Source organism: Dipodomys merriami, unplaced genomic scaffold, assembly GCF_024711535.1.
Source record: "Dipodomys merriami isolate MVZ:Mamm:240054 unplaced genomic scaffold, mDipMer1.0.p SCAF_28, whole genome shotgun sequence".
Taxonomy (NCBI): domain Eukaryota; kingdom Metazoa; phylum Chordata; class Mammalia; order Rodentia; family Heteromyidae; genus Dipodomys; species Dipodomys merriami.
The window spans coordinates 15,124,645-15,136,661 of record NW_027204270.1 but is presented as its reverse complement, the minus strand read 5'-3'; the positions used below and the strand labels follow the sequence as shown (position 1 = coordinate 15,136,661).

At 45.6% G+C, this 12,017-nt stretch overlaps 1 protein-coding gene across 3 annotated transcripts in view; it reads left to right on the top strand.

Annotated features, from left to right (window-relative positions):
* Positions 1-973: 973 nt before the first annotated feature.
* Positions 974-12,017, top strand: part of Zbtb40 (zinc finger and BTB domain containing 40) — an 89,976-nt gene continuing 78,932 nt past the window's right edge. For all 3 annotated transcript variants that reach the window (XM_070037681.1, XM_070037682.1, XM_070037680.1), the window contains exon 1: positions 974-1,114. The gene's annotated coding sequence lies outside the window, so the exon portion shown is untranslated. The remainder of the gene's footprint in view (positions 1,115-12,017) is intronic.

Genomic DNA, 12,017 nt, shown 5'->3' with positions numbered 1-12,017 from the left:
GTGGCTCGGGCCTGCCATCCTAGGAGGCAGAGATCTGAGGTCACGGGTCAAAGCTGGCTCTGGCAGGAAAGTCTCTCACTTCCACTTAACCACCAAAAATCCAGAAGTGGGGCTGTAGATGGGAGGCAGCGTCTGGGCCCTGCCTTCAAGCTCCAAGACCGCACTCCCCTCCCTCTCTCTCTCCATGAACACTTACTATGTGCCAAGCTAAATGTGGCACTCCTCGGTGGGGCTGGTGGAAGTGGGGACCAGGAGGCACAACAGGCACAGGTGTAGCCCCAGCGACTACTATAAAAACGACTCAAGCCGGCCACAGTCAGTCGGATCCGAGTGCGGTGACCGGCGGGCATCGCGGTGGACGCGTGGAAGCCGACGTGATGAACCTGGTGCAGTCCTGATCTGCTTGAATCGCCTCGTCTCAGGGCAGAGCGCACTGGGCGATGAGAACCCCCGAGGTCGGAAGCACGCAGAGGAGAACCCGCGGCCGTCCCCTCGCACCCCGCCCCTCCGCCCGGGCCCAAATCCCAACACCGGAGGGAGGGGCGACATCAGGGCGCCAGGATTGATTGACATTCGGCCTCTTAGCCTATCACGACCAGCGGCGTGAGCTTCTCCACCAATTAGCGTGCGCCTGGACTTGCGGCTCAAGTCTCAGCGCAACTCACAAGTGAACGTGTTATCTCGGGGCCTACCCGGACGTCAGCCTTCGGAACAAGCTACTCACCTTAAGAGCTGCCCCCCGGGGGTAGTGGAACTCAGTAGAACTGTCCCTCCCCCCCCCCCCCCCGCGCCAGGGCGGGGCCGAGGTCAGAGGTCGAGAACAGGCCAGCCACCTAATCCCCCCTCCCAGTCTTACTATGGGTGGAGAGTGAGAGAGTGACGCAGGCCCTGCCCTCTCGCGAGACCACCCCCAACCACGTGACCGCGGTGCGCGGACTTCCGGGCCGCCCCTCTCGGCTTCTACGGTCTTCGGTGCCGGCCTCAAGATGGCCGCCTTCGGGCGTCTCCGGCGCTGTTGAATGGTGAAAGCTTTATTGTTCCCTTCGGGCAGGAGTGTTCGTGTCCTCCACGGCGCTGTCAATAAAGAACCGCAGTTTGAATCGGTGCTGAGCAGGTAACCATAGAAACGAGCTGGGACTCAGCGTGGAGACCCTTTTTTTTTTCCTTTGCAGCGGAGGCCCGAGGGGCTGCCTGAGGGGCACCCGGGGACCCTTCCGCGTGGCGGGCTCCGCGGGGCTCGCTTCCGCCCCGGCCGCCCGCAGCCCGTCACAGGACGGGGGCCTGCGGGACGGGGGCGGCCCACACGCGGGCTCAGGCTCCGCGGGGACCTGCCCGGGCCGAGGCCTCGGGTCGCGGGGCGCCGCCGCGCCTCCCGGTCCGCACCCCCGCGGCGCCCGCCCGCGGCCCGGAGGCGCCGCTCCCCCTTCCCCCCTTTTGGCTCTTGTTTCCCAGGACCTCAGACGGGAGGCTTTTGTGTTTTTAGATAGTCGGAAGGGGAGGTAAATAATCTGGAATGAAATTTGGGTGCCTCTCCCCCCCCCCTTCTCCCCCCCCCCCCCCCCCAGTGAAGTGTCAGGGAGACGTCGCCATGTTCTCTGTTGATGTGTGGTCTGGCCGCTTTGCTGCTCCGGGGCGGAGTTGAGTAGTTGGCGTGGCTGTTCCCCGTGCCTTCGAAGGCCAGGATCGCCAAGCTCCAAACATTTCCGTCTGGCCCTTACAGAAGAAGCTTGCTGACCCCTGACCTAGACAGGAGTCGCAGGGGGTCAGCGTGGGCCTTCCACCAGGTCCCTTCTCACGGCAGAGGGCCACTTGACCTTCTGGTCTTCACTGTTACTCGAAGTTGCCTGGCAAATTGTGCCCTCGGTCAAGTGGCTGTAGACTTTATATTCTTTCAAGTTTTCTCCACCTGGAACTACTATTCTTCCTTGGAATTGTGTCCAAATCCAGGGTATGCCTCCTGAAAATGTGAACAATGTCAGAGTGAAACTTTTCTGTACTTCAGTCATCAAATTTGGTCCTCAACCCTTTCTTAATAATGTAGACACCTTTATGAAATGGGAGTAGTTTCCACCACATTTTGCTTCTCTCCCTTATTCACCCCTCTCCCCAGTACTAGAACTTGACCTCAGGGCTTCCTGCTCTCCCTTGTCTTTTCCCTGCTCTTCAGGGCTGCTGCTCTGTCACTTGAACCACACCTCCATTTCCCACACTTAGCTTTTTTTTTTTTTTTATCATTTATTTAACAAATGGTTTGGAACACCCATTCTTATATAAATATTCTTAATCATTATTTTGTGAACACCTGCTATGTACCAGGGATGATTCAAATCCCTGGAAATAGAGTAGTGTCGATGGCAAATATGATCTCAGTACTTTTATGAATTTTAAATTCTTTTTTTTTTTTTTTTTACTGGGGATTGAACTCAGAACTTCTCATTAGTCTTTATCACTTAATCCACACATATGACCACTTTTTGAATGGGTTCTTATGTCCAGACCAGTGAGGGCTATGATCCTCCAACTTTGCTTTCCTGGATTTCTGGGAAGCCCTACATGCCTAGCCCCATTGGTTGTGATGGAATCTTGAAAGCAATTTTTTGTCTTGAATTTCAGGCCCCCAGTCTCCACCACCCAAGTAGCTAGGATTACAGGTTTGAGCCACCATAACTGGCTGTGGAATTTAAATTCTTTAGAGAGTGTGTTATTACCAGCGCACCTGATAATTTCTCCCCCCTCCCCTCCTTCCCTTCCTCCCTCCCTCTCTCCCCCTCTTTCCCTCTCTTTCTCTCTCTCCCCCTCTCTCTTCCTTCCTTCCCTTCCCCCCCTCTTTCCTTCCTCCTTTTTTCTCTCTCACTCTTTTTTTTTTTTTTGGTGGGTCGTGGAGCTTGGGCTTGGGCACTGTCCCTGACCTCTTCAGCTCAAGGTGAATGCTCTATCACTTAAGCCACAGGGCCAATTCCGGTTTTCTAGTGGTTTATTGGAGATGAGTCTCATGGACTTTCCTGCCCAGGCTGGCTTTGAATTCCTCAGATCTCAGCCTCCTGAGTAGCTAGGATTACAGGCGTGAGCCACCAGTGCCCAGCTCTTTCTCTTTTTGAGACAGGATCTATGTAGCCCAGGCTAGCCTTGAACTCAAGATACTCCTGCTTCAGCCTTCCCAGTGCTGGGATTACAGAGATGTTCAGCCACACTTGGCTCACAAAGATCATTTGAAACACACAGCTGTTATAGCATCGTGACTAAAAATAGTCCTTAATATTTGAGTAATTCCTTTGTGCCAGGTATTTGTACTAAATACCCTGTGTGTACTATCACTTAATCCTCACAGCAAGATGATATACAATTTGGTTTAAACAATTTTCAGTTTTAACACATAGTGTTTATCACCATTACTGTTTTATAAATAAGGAAACTGGCTCATAGATGGAGGAGAGATGTCTCAGCATTCATAGCTTATATCTGGGTATGGTGGCTCATACTTATTATCTTAGCTGCGGATCTCAGTTCCAAGTTAGTCCAGACAGACCATCATCTCAGTCAGTAAAAAAGCTGGATTTATGGTGGTGCATATCTACCTTCCCAGTTACATGTGAAGTGTAAATAAAAGAATCTTGGTTAAAATGGACACCCTTTGTGAAAAATGATGAAAGCAAAAAGGGCTAGGGGCTTGGCACCTGCCTAGCAAACTGGAGCCTAAGAGTTCAAACTCCAGTAACACCAAAAAGAAGAAGAAGAAGATTACACAGCTTATGCCTAAGGGAGCTGAAGCTAAACGGATCGTACCCTGCTGTGTTATTTTGTTTGTTGTCTTTCCTGCTACCTTGGGGGATCCTCAAGGACAGGGAACACACCTAACTTTTTGTGTCCTCAGCTGCTAGCCAATGTTCTAAACCTCATGTTTCCAGGAAGATATTAAACAAATCCAGGTCCCTTGAGCAAATATTTGAGGGTTCACTGTATACCAAGCACCACTATAGAGGCCCTGTGAATACTAGGGCAGTCAGGGGGCACTGGGGTAGATACTAAAACTTAGTGTCTGGGCAGTGCAAAAATAACAGGGACTTAAAATTGTGGCAGCTGCTCTAAAGGGAACAAAACAGTGCTTAGACTTAACCTGAGTGGTTAGAAGGTTTACTGTGGAAATTGATACATAACAGAACTAGTCCAGTAAGGGAAAAGGGAAAGAAGCCAAGGGGAAGAACTCTCCAGGGGCCTTGGAGACTATAAGGGGTACAGGAACTTGGGATGTCAGAGAATGAAAGGAATGAGAAATTGTATTGTGCCCAGTGCCTGGCTCTGGATTTCTGTTGGTATACTTGCATGTTCTTGACCAGTTAAAGATGGCTTGTCTGCTCTCTGTGTACATTTGGATATTCTTTAAATGCCTGCTTAAAGAATTGTGTTTCTCCTTAAATAACAAAAAAACGGTATTGATAGGCTTGAGATGGTCTTGCTGGTCTTGCACTGGTGAATTCAGGCTGCCCTCCTTCCTCAGCCTGGGTAGTTCTGGGAGCATGTTGTTATACATACTGCTGAATTCCATTTAGGAAACCAAAATTTGGCCCCCAATGCAAACTAAGGTACTAAATAACAAAAATGTGTTACAGACAATTTTAGGTCCGACACAAGTATTTTTTAGACTTTAGGGGGAAGGGAACAGATTTTTCTTGTTTGTGTTTAGGAAACAAGTTTTCCAAATGCGATTTAATTTTTTAAAACTAAATTTTACAGTTGTGTAGATAGAGCATGTAAAGCTGGAAGCTGTGTGTGTGCCTCCATCACAGGTACCTGCATTTTGTGGGGAGGGGCAGTAGCGATGAAACCCAGGGCTCTAGCACATGCTCTACCACTGAACCCAAAATACTTTTCTTTGGTTGGTTGTTTTGTTTTGTTTAAACTGGTGTTTGAACTCAGTGCTTTGCACTTACTGGGCAGGTACTCAGCCATTTGAACCACAGCCTCTAGCTCTTTTTGCTTTAGTTATTTTTTTTTAAAGAATCTTGTATTTATGCCCAAGCTGTTCTGGACTGCAGTCTTCCTATTTATGCTTCCCATGTGGTTGGGATTACAGGTGTGTATCACCATGCCCAGCTGTTGGTTGAGATGGAATGCGGTGAACATTTTGTCTTAAGTCACGATCCTCTCGATCTCTACTAATCAAGTAGCTGGGATTACAGGCTTGAGCTACAGTGCATGGCCAAAAATCTGTGTGTGTGTGTGTGTGTGTGTGTGTGTGTGTGTGTGTGTGTGTGTGTGTGTGTGTGTGTGTGTGTGCGCGCGCGCACGTACGTGTGCGAGCGTGTGCGCGTGCACGCGCTTGCATGTGTTTGCCAGTTCTGGGACTTGAACTCAGGGCCTACACACTGTCCCTAAGCTGTTTTGCTCAAAACTAGTGCTCTATCACTTGAGCCACAGCTTCACTTCCAGCTTTTTGCTGATTAATTGTAAATAAGAATCTCACAGGTTTTCCTGCCTGGGGTTGGCTTCCAACTGCAATCCTCAGATCTCAGCCTCCTGAATATCTAGTATTACAGGTGTGAACCACTGGTATCCAACAAAATCTGCATTTTTATTATTATTTTGTTGTTGCCAGTTATGGGGCTTGCACTTGGGGTTTGGGCACTCTCCCTGAGCTCTTTAGCTCAAGGTGAGCCCTCTACCACTTTGAGCACAGCACCATTTTCAATTTTCTGGTGGTTAATTGGAGATAAACGTCTCACAGACTTTTCTGCCTGAGCTGGCTTTGAATCTCTATCCTTAGATCTCAGACTCCTGAGTAGCTAGGAATACAGGCTTAAGCCACAGGTGCCTTGCTAAAATCTGCATTTTTAAAGGCAGTTTAAGAAAAGATCAGGCTTCTAGTTGGTGGTAATTTCCAAATTTGATGTTTGCAGATAAGGTATTTCCTGTCAGTATTTTCAAAATAATGTTGCATACTTTTAACACAGAATACCGAGTGCTTTGGTAGAAGTAGCAGGCTTTTTCTTTTAACAGGTAAACATAGGATGATGTTTGGGCTGATGAACATAACTCATTAGAGGCAGTAATAAATCAAGGGACCTATACAAGTAAGATGGCAGTGTTAAGTTTTGCTTTAAACTATATCCACTAACTGCCTTGCACATGTCATCAGAAGATATAATCCAGTTCAGCAAATGGAGCAGTGAACTGGACAAAGAGTGGCATGTTAATGCAATGTTAAACAACAAGCCCTGAATTAAATTGCTATTTTAGGTTTGGGTGGGCCCTCCACATCTGAGGATTGCAGTTCTACTCTGTGATTTGGGTCTGTTGGGTTCCAGTAAAGAGTAGGTGGCAACAGTAGCTTTGAAGGATAATATGAAACTGCAGGAAGAGCCAGGGCATACCAATTTGTTTTTCAATCTATTTTATTTCAGTTCAAAGCATCAGTGCAGACAGCAGCCCAGGAAAACAAGCCACAGTTTGGCAATACTCAACTGCTTTTGGAGATTGAGGAAGACTGAGTATAACCAAAGTGTGGTTTGTTTTCTTGGACTATCTGTCTGCAATGATGCTTTGAACTGAAATAAAATAGATTGAAAAACAAATTGGTGTGCCCTGTTGCCTCATACTGAGTATTTATATTACCCTTCTGGAGTGCTGCCTGTTCTGGCACCCTGGGGGAAGGCAATGACCCCTCAGCCTCTTTCAACTCTTCCATTGAGTGAGTGCTTTGATTTTCACAGGGAAATTGGATTGGGGGCATATGGTTTTCTGGATATCCAATACCCTGCCTTCTAAAGCCATCATCTTGATAATGCAGAGAAGCAAGCTACTAACCACACTGGAAGGAGAATTAATATTAAGGGCATTTAAATTCAGAGATGAGATTGTCACTTTCTTTAAGTCATGCAGAAGGTACAGTATTTCATTTGCAGAGTGCATGCAGCTGTGAGATTCTGACAGCACTCATTGTGCAAGGGAAGGAAGTTGGCCTGCCTTCTTTTCCCTCTTGTTACTTAACTCCACATCCTGAAAATCATGATCTTTACATAAAGTAATCATGGTATAGCCGATCCATGTAAATCAGGGATTATTTTTGTTTTTGTTTTGGGTCTGATTGTGGGGCCTGAACTCTGGGCCTGGGCGCTGTCCCTCAGCTCTTCAGCTCAAGGCTAGTGCTCTACCACTTGAGCCACAGTGCCACTTCTGGCTTTTTTCTTTTTGCTTATGTGGTGCTGAGGAATCAAACCCAGGGCCTCAGGCATGCAAGGCAAGCGCTGTACCACTGAGCCACTTCCCAGCCTAAATCAGGGATTATTAATCTGGTGTAAATTGTTGAGTTGCAGGGGACCCATGATCTTTTGAAGATGCTTGCAGATTTGTGTAACTGACATGTTGGGAACAGAGGACATCTCTTTAATTGTTTCTCAGAGGGGTCCTTGGCCCCACAGAAGGGTGGGATATGTAGCATCACCAAACTGAGGTCATGAAACCAACTATTTTCCACTGTTCTGTAACCTTGACTTCAGAGCTTTTAAGTACCTTTTGTAGTACCTTTGAAGAACCTTTGTTTCCTTTCTGGTCAAGCCTAATTGAATGTTTGTATAATATAGAAATCTATCCAATGATTTGTTTATAGAAATCAATGTCTATGTCATGATGTGAGACAAGTAAGATGTAGACATGTCTCAGCAGATGCCACATTCATTTCTTCTTGAAAATTTTTTTTGTTAATTTATCATTGATGTTAGTGATCAAATTAAGGGTCTATATATACTAATCATGTGCTGTGCTATTGAACTACATTCCTAGCTCCTAATTTAAAGAAAAAAGGCAAGTAAAGATTGTGGAATGGCAAAAATCTCAATTACATACTCTTTTTTGGGGGTGAGGGGGGCCCGGTCGTGGGGCCTGAACTCTGGGCCTGGGTGCTGTCCCTCAGCTCTTCAGCTCAAGGGCTCTACCATTTGAGCCACAGCACCATTACCAGCTTTTTTCTGTTTGCTTATGTGGTGCTGAGGAATTGAACCCAGGGCCTCATGCATGCAAGGCAAGCACTCTACCACTGAGCTACCTTCCCAGCCCCTCAATTACATATTCTTCTGGTAGAAATAAGCTAGTATTTTGCTTATAGGTATCAGCTTCTTGGCATATGCAGTCTGTTCCTCTTTAAAGTTAAAGGGGAAGGAAGAGGAGAAAGGAATAGATTCAAGGAAGAACTACAGAATGTCACCCTTGCATTTTCCCAGGAAAATGCTCTGCCTACGTGAAAGGAAAGAGCTTCTGTTAGAGACCAATTGTGTCAGAACTAAACTAGAATCTCTGAGAAGGTCAATTCATAACTGGACAGAACAAAGCAATATGAGATACTTAAGGATGGATTCCAAGAAAGATGGAGTTTAGAAACAATTAGAAGTGTAATAGTTCTGGAGGTGCCAAATAACTACGTGACCACAATAACCAAATAACCAATATAAGAAAATGAGCAGTATAAGATCCTACTTCTGACTGAACCCACTAGTTTTGCCTGTTTGTCAGCCCCCTAAAACTAGCCTGACCATAGCATCATCTTAACTCCTTTGGCTCTCTGTCCTGTGAGTTCCAGAAGGTGGTGCTGGGAGCTTTGGCAGGAGTAGACTTGCCATTTTTCTTCCATCTGGTACTTGTTGGTGGGTGGTAGGTACCACAGAGTTGCTAGTGGCTTTGTGTTTAGATATTCCTCAGTCTACAGTCATTAACTTTGGTTCAGAGTAGTTTGCTCTTACACCCCATCCCAGAACATGGTAATGTTGATAATAAAATTGACAGTGCCAGGCACTGTACTAGTACATAATTATGTCATAATCCTCATAGCAACCAAGCAGTAAATATTATTGCCTCTGTTTAAAAAATAATACTAAGCTGGGTGCTGGTGGCTTATGCCTATAATCTTAGCTACTCGGAGGCTGAGATCTGAAGATCTGGGTCAAAGCCAGCCCAGGCATGAGACTCTTATATCCAATAAACCACTAGAAAACCAGCAGTGGCTCTGTGGTTCAAGTGGTAGAGTGCTCGCCTTGAGCTGAAGAGTGCAAGAACAGCGCCCAAGCCCAGAATTCAAGCCCCACCACCGACAAAAAGAATATACTAGTGAGGTTAGAGACATGGCCCAGGTGCCAATGAGCGTAAAGTGTCAGATAACAAGTCTGAGTTCTGGACTCAGACAAAAACAAAATAGTAATAATTATTATTAATTTTGCAGTGCTAATGATGGAACCCAGGGCCTCTACAACTGACTAACAGCTCCAGGCCCAGAAAAAATTTAAACATCTTAAGTTGCAAATAGCATGATGAGCATCTCTACACATTAACTCACATTTGGAAAAACACCATTTGAAAGTTAAGTATTCAAAGTGACATTGCTAAAGTCCACCTCAGAACCCCCTGGGTAGTAGTGCCTGTGATAAGCTCCTGTTGGCCTGCGACATGCAGAAGCAAGGGAGACGATGGCAAGCCCTCTCCTCATCCAGGTAGTATCGTTGGCATCTACCTAGTGCCCCTGCCTTGTTTGCAGGCAGTCCTCCTTCCTGTTTCACCACTTCTCTTCTGGCTCTGCTTACTCCCTGTTTTTATCTGTTCTTTGATATTAACTTATTTTTCAAAGGACTGCCCCCATTTTCAGTGCCTAGCTCTTTGCATGATGTGGTGATCATAGCGGGAACTAATAGAATATGTTTAAACTAAGTGGCAGTAGAACTTATTGCCCATTTAGCTTGTAGGTTTGGCATGACATTATGACTTCCTAAGGTTGCTGTGAAGGCCTGGTGGCCATTAAATTAGATCATCCTAGACACAGCTGCTCATTCAGTGGGCTCTCTGCTGTTAGCTGCCCTCAGTTCCAGTCAGGTTAAAAACCAGAGGGAGAGTTTTCAAGGTCAAAGTCCAAGACAGTGGAATAATTGGCCCCTAGAGTTCTTTTTTTTCGGGGGGAAGGGGAGGAAAATGTTGAAGATGAAATTTTTCATGTCTTCCTCTGAACATTTTGAGCAAATAACAATGGAATCCCACAGGCTCTTTCCCAGAGTAAAGGCAGTAAAGAACTCCCCTCTCTTTTGCATTTTTTTTATTAGCTCCTTAAGATAACTCTCTTGTTATACTCCCTGGTGATGGGCCAGGGAAAGCTAGAGATGAAAGCTTTGCCTTCCTTCTTCAAAGACAAAGAAAGAAGCTTACAGGAGGAGAGTGGAGTTCTGAAATGTACACAGTGGTTCCAGGTGGAGTAATCTGGGTAGCAGCAGGACACACAGCAGAGGATGGAGTCCGCCCTCTTCTGGGTGTTTCTGGTGCTTCACTACAAAAGTGCAAGGAAAGGAAGAGCCATCTCTTCCAAGTTGTACCAGAGCTCCCTGAGAGCAGTGTGTGCAGAATAGACTGTCTTCCCTGGGTAGTGCTGGGCTGCAGGAAGCACCTGAGCTCGGTGAAAACATGCTGGGTGCACAAGCAAGGCTAGGAGACCAGCTCAAATCTCTCAACTACACTGTTACCAGCTGCATGGCTTGGACAAGGAAGGGGTAGAAGTGGGGGGCTAGAGGAATGTGTGGCTAGTGCTGGTGTTGGTCAGCTTTCTATTAGAGTCATAAGTACCTGAGCTAAATCAGCCTACAAAGAGAAAAGGGTTATTTTGGTTCACAGTTTCAGAGGTTTCAGTCCATGGTAGGCTGTTCCCTTGCTTTTGGGCCTGTGACAGTATATCAGTAGTCAGGAGCTTGAGGAGCAAAACCATGTACCATGGTGGGGAAACAAAAAAAGGAGAAACCAGGGACCCACTGTCCTCCTCAGGGGCACACTCCCAGAGACCACAAGACCTCTCATTAGCTCTACCTCCCAAATAGTTTCATTTTGAGGAACAAGCCTTCAACACATGGGCCTTTGGGGGCATTTAAGATCCAGACCATTGCAGTTTGATATAATTCTCCCTCAGTCTCAGCCTCTTTTTTTTTTGTTGTTGTCATACTGAGGTTTGGGCCCAGGGCTTCATGCATGCTACTGAGCTCCCCCACCCTCTTTTATTTAAAAACCACTTTATTTACTGCATATCTTTGCAGTGCCTCTGATCAGAGGAAGGTATACATAATTTTAGTAAAGATTCAATGATTAAGACCTTCACTGCATTCTAAGTTCTCAAGCTTGGGCAGTGTTACAGTGGTAAAAGTTCCTGCTCCCGAGTCAGACAGCGTGGGTTCTTTTATTGATTCTGCCACTCACCGACTTTGTGATTTGGACAAGTCATTTCATCTCTCTAGGCCTCCACTTTCTTGGTGGGAAGTAGGACTAATAATAGTAACTGTCTCACTGGTTTTGCAAAAATTATGTAAGGTCATTCATGTAAAGAGCTTGACACCATGCATAAGCTTTAATAAATGCTTGATAAATGTTACTCCTTTTAGATTTATACTGTAACCTCCCAGATTGTCATCTTTTCCTTTCCAAATTGACTTCCATACTGCTTCCACTTAGATTTCTCATTTCTGGATTCAGCCAGCTTTGAATTTGAAAATATTGGGGGAAAGCTTACATCTGTATCTGTATTTGACATGTAGAGATTTTTTTTCCTTATCATTCCCTAAACAATTCAGTATAACACAGCATTTGCAGCATATTTAGGAATTTTAAGTAATCTAGAGATGATCTAAAGTATGTGGAAAGATATTCATAAGTTACATACGAGACTTGAGCATCCACAGATTTTGGTATCCATGAAGGTACCAGATTCAATCTGAGGGACAACTGTTTATTATGAATTAAAAAAAAAAAAGATTTAGGATTGAGGCTATAGCTCAGTGGTTCAGTGCACACATTCAGTCCTGGATTCAACCACCACAGTCATAAGTACATCTATATATACATATACACATATCTGAGCACTCAGATTCTGGTATCCATAGGGATATTAAACCAATCCTAACAGAAATCCTCATCTAAGATTTGGGAAACAAAATTCTGTTTTCTGTCATTAGTGAACTAGAAGCTCTGAAAGCACTTCTTCTTACCTATGAAATGTGGAAATTGGACCA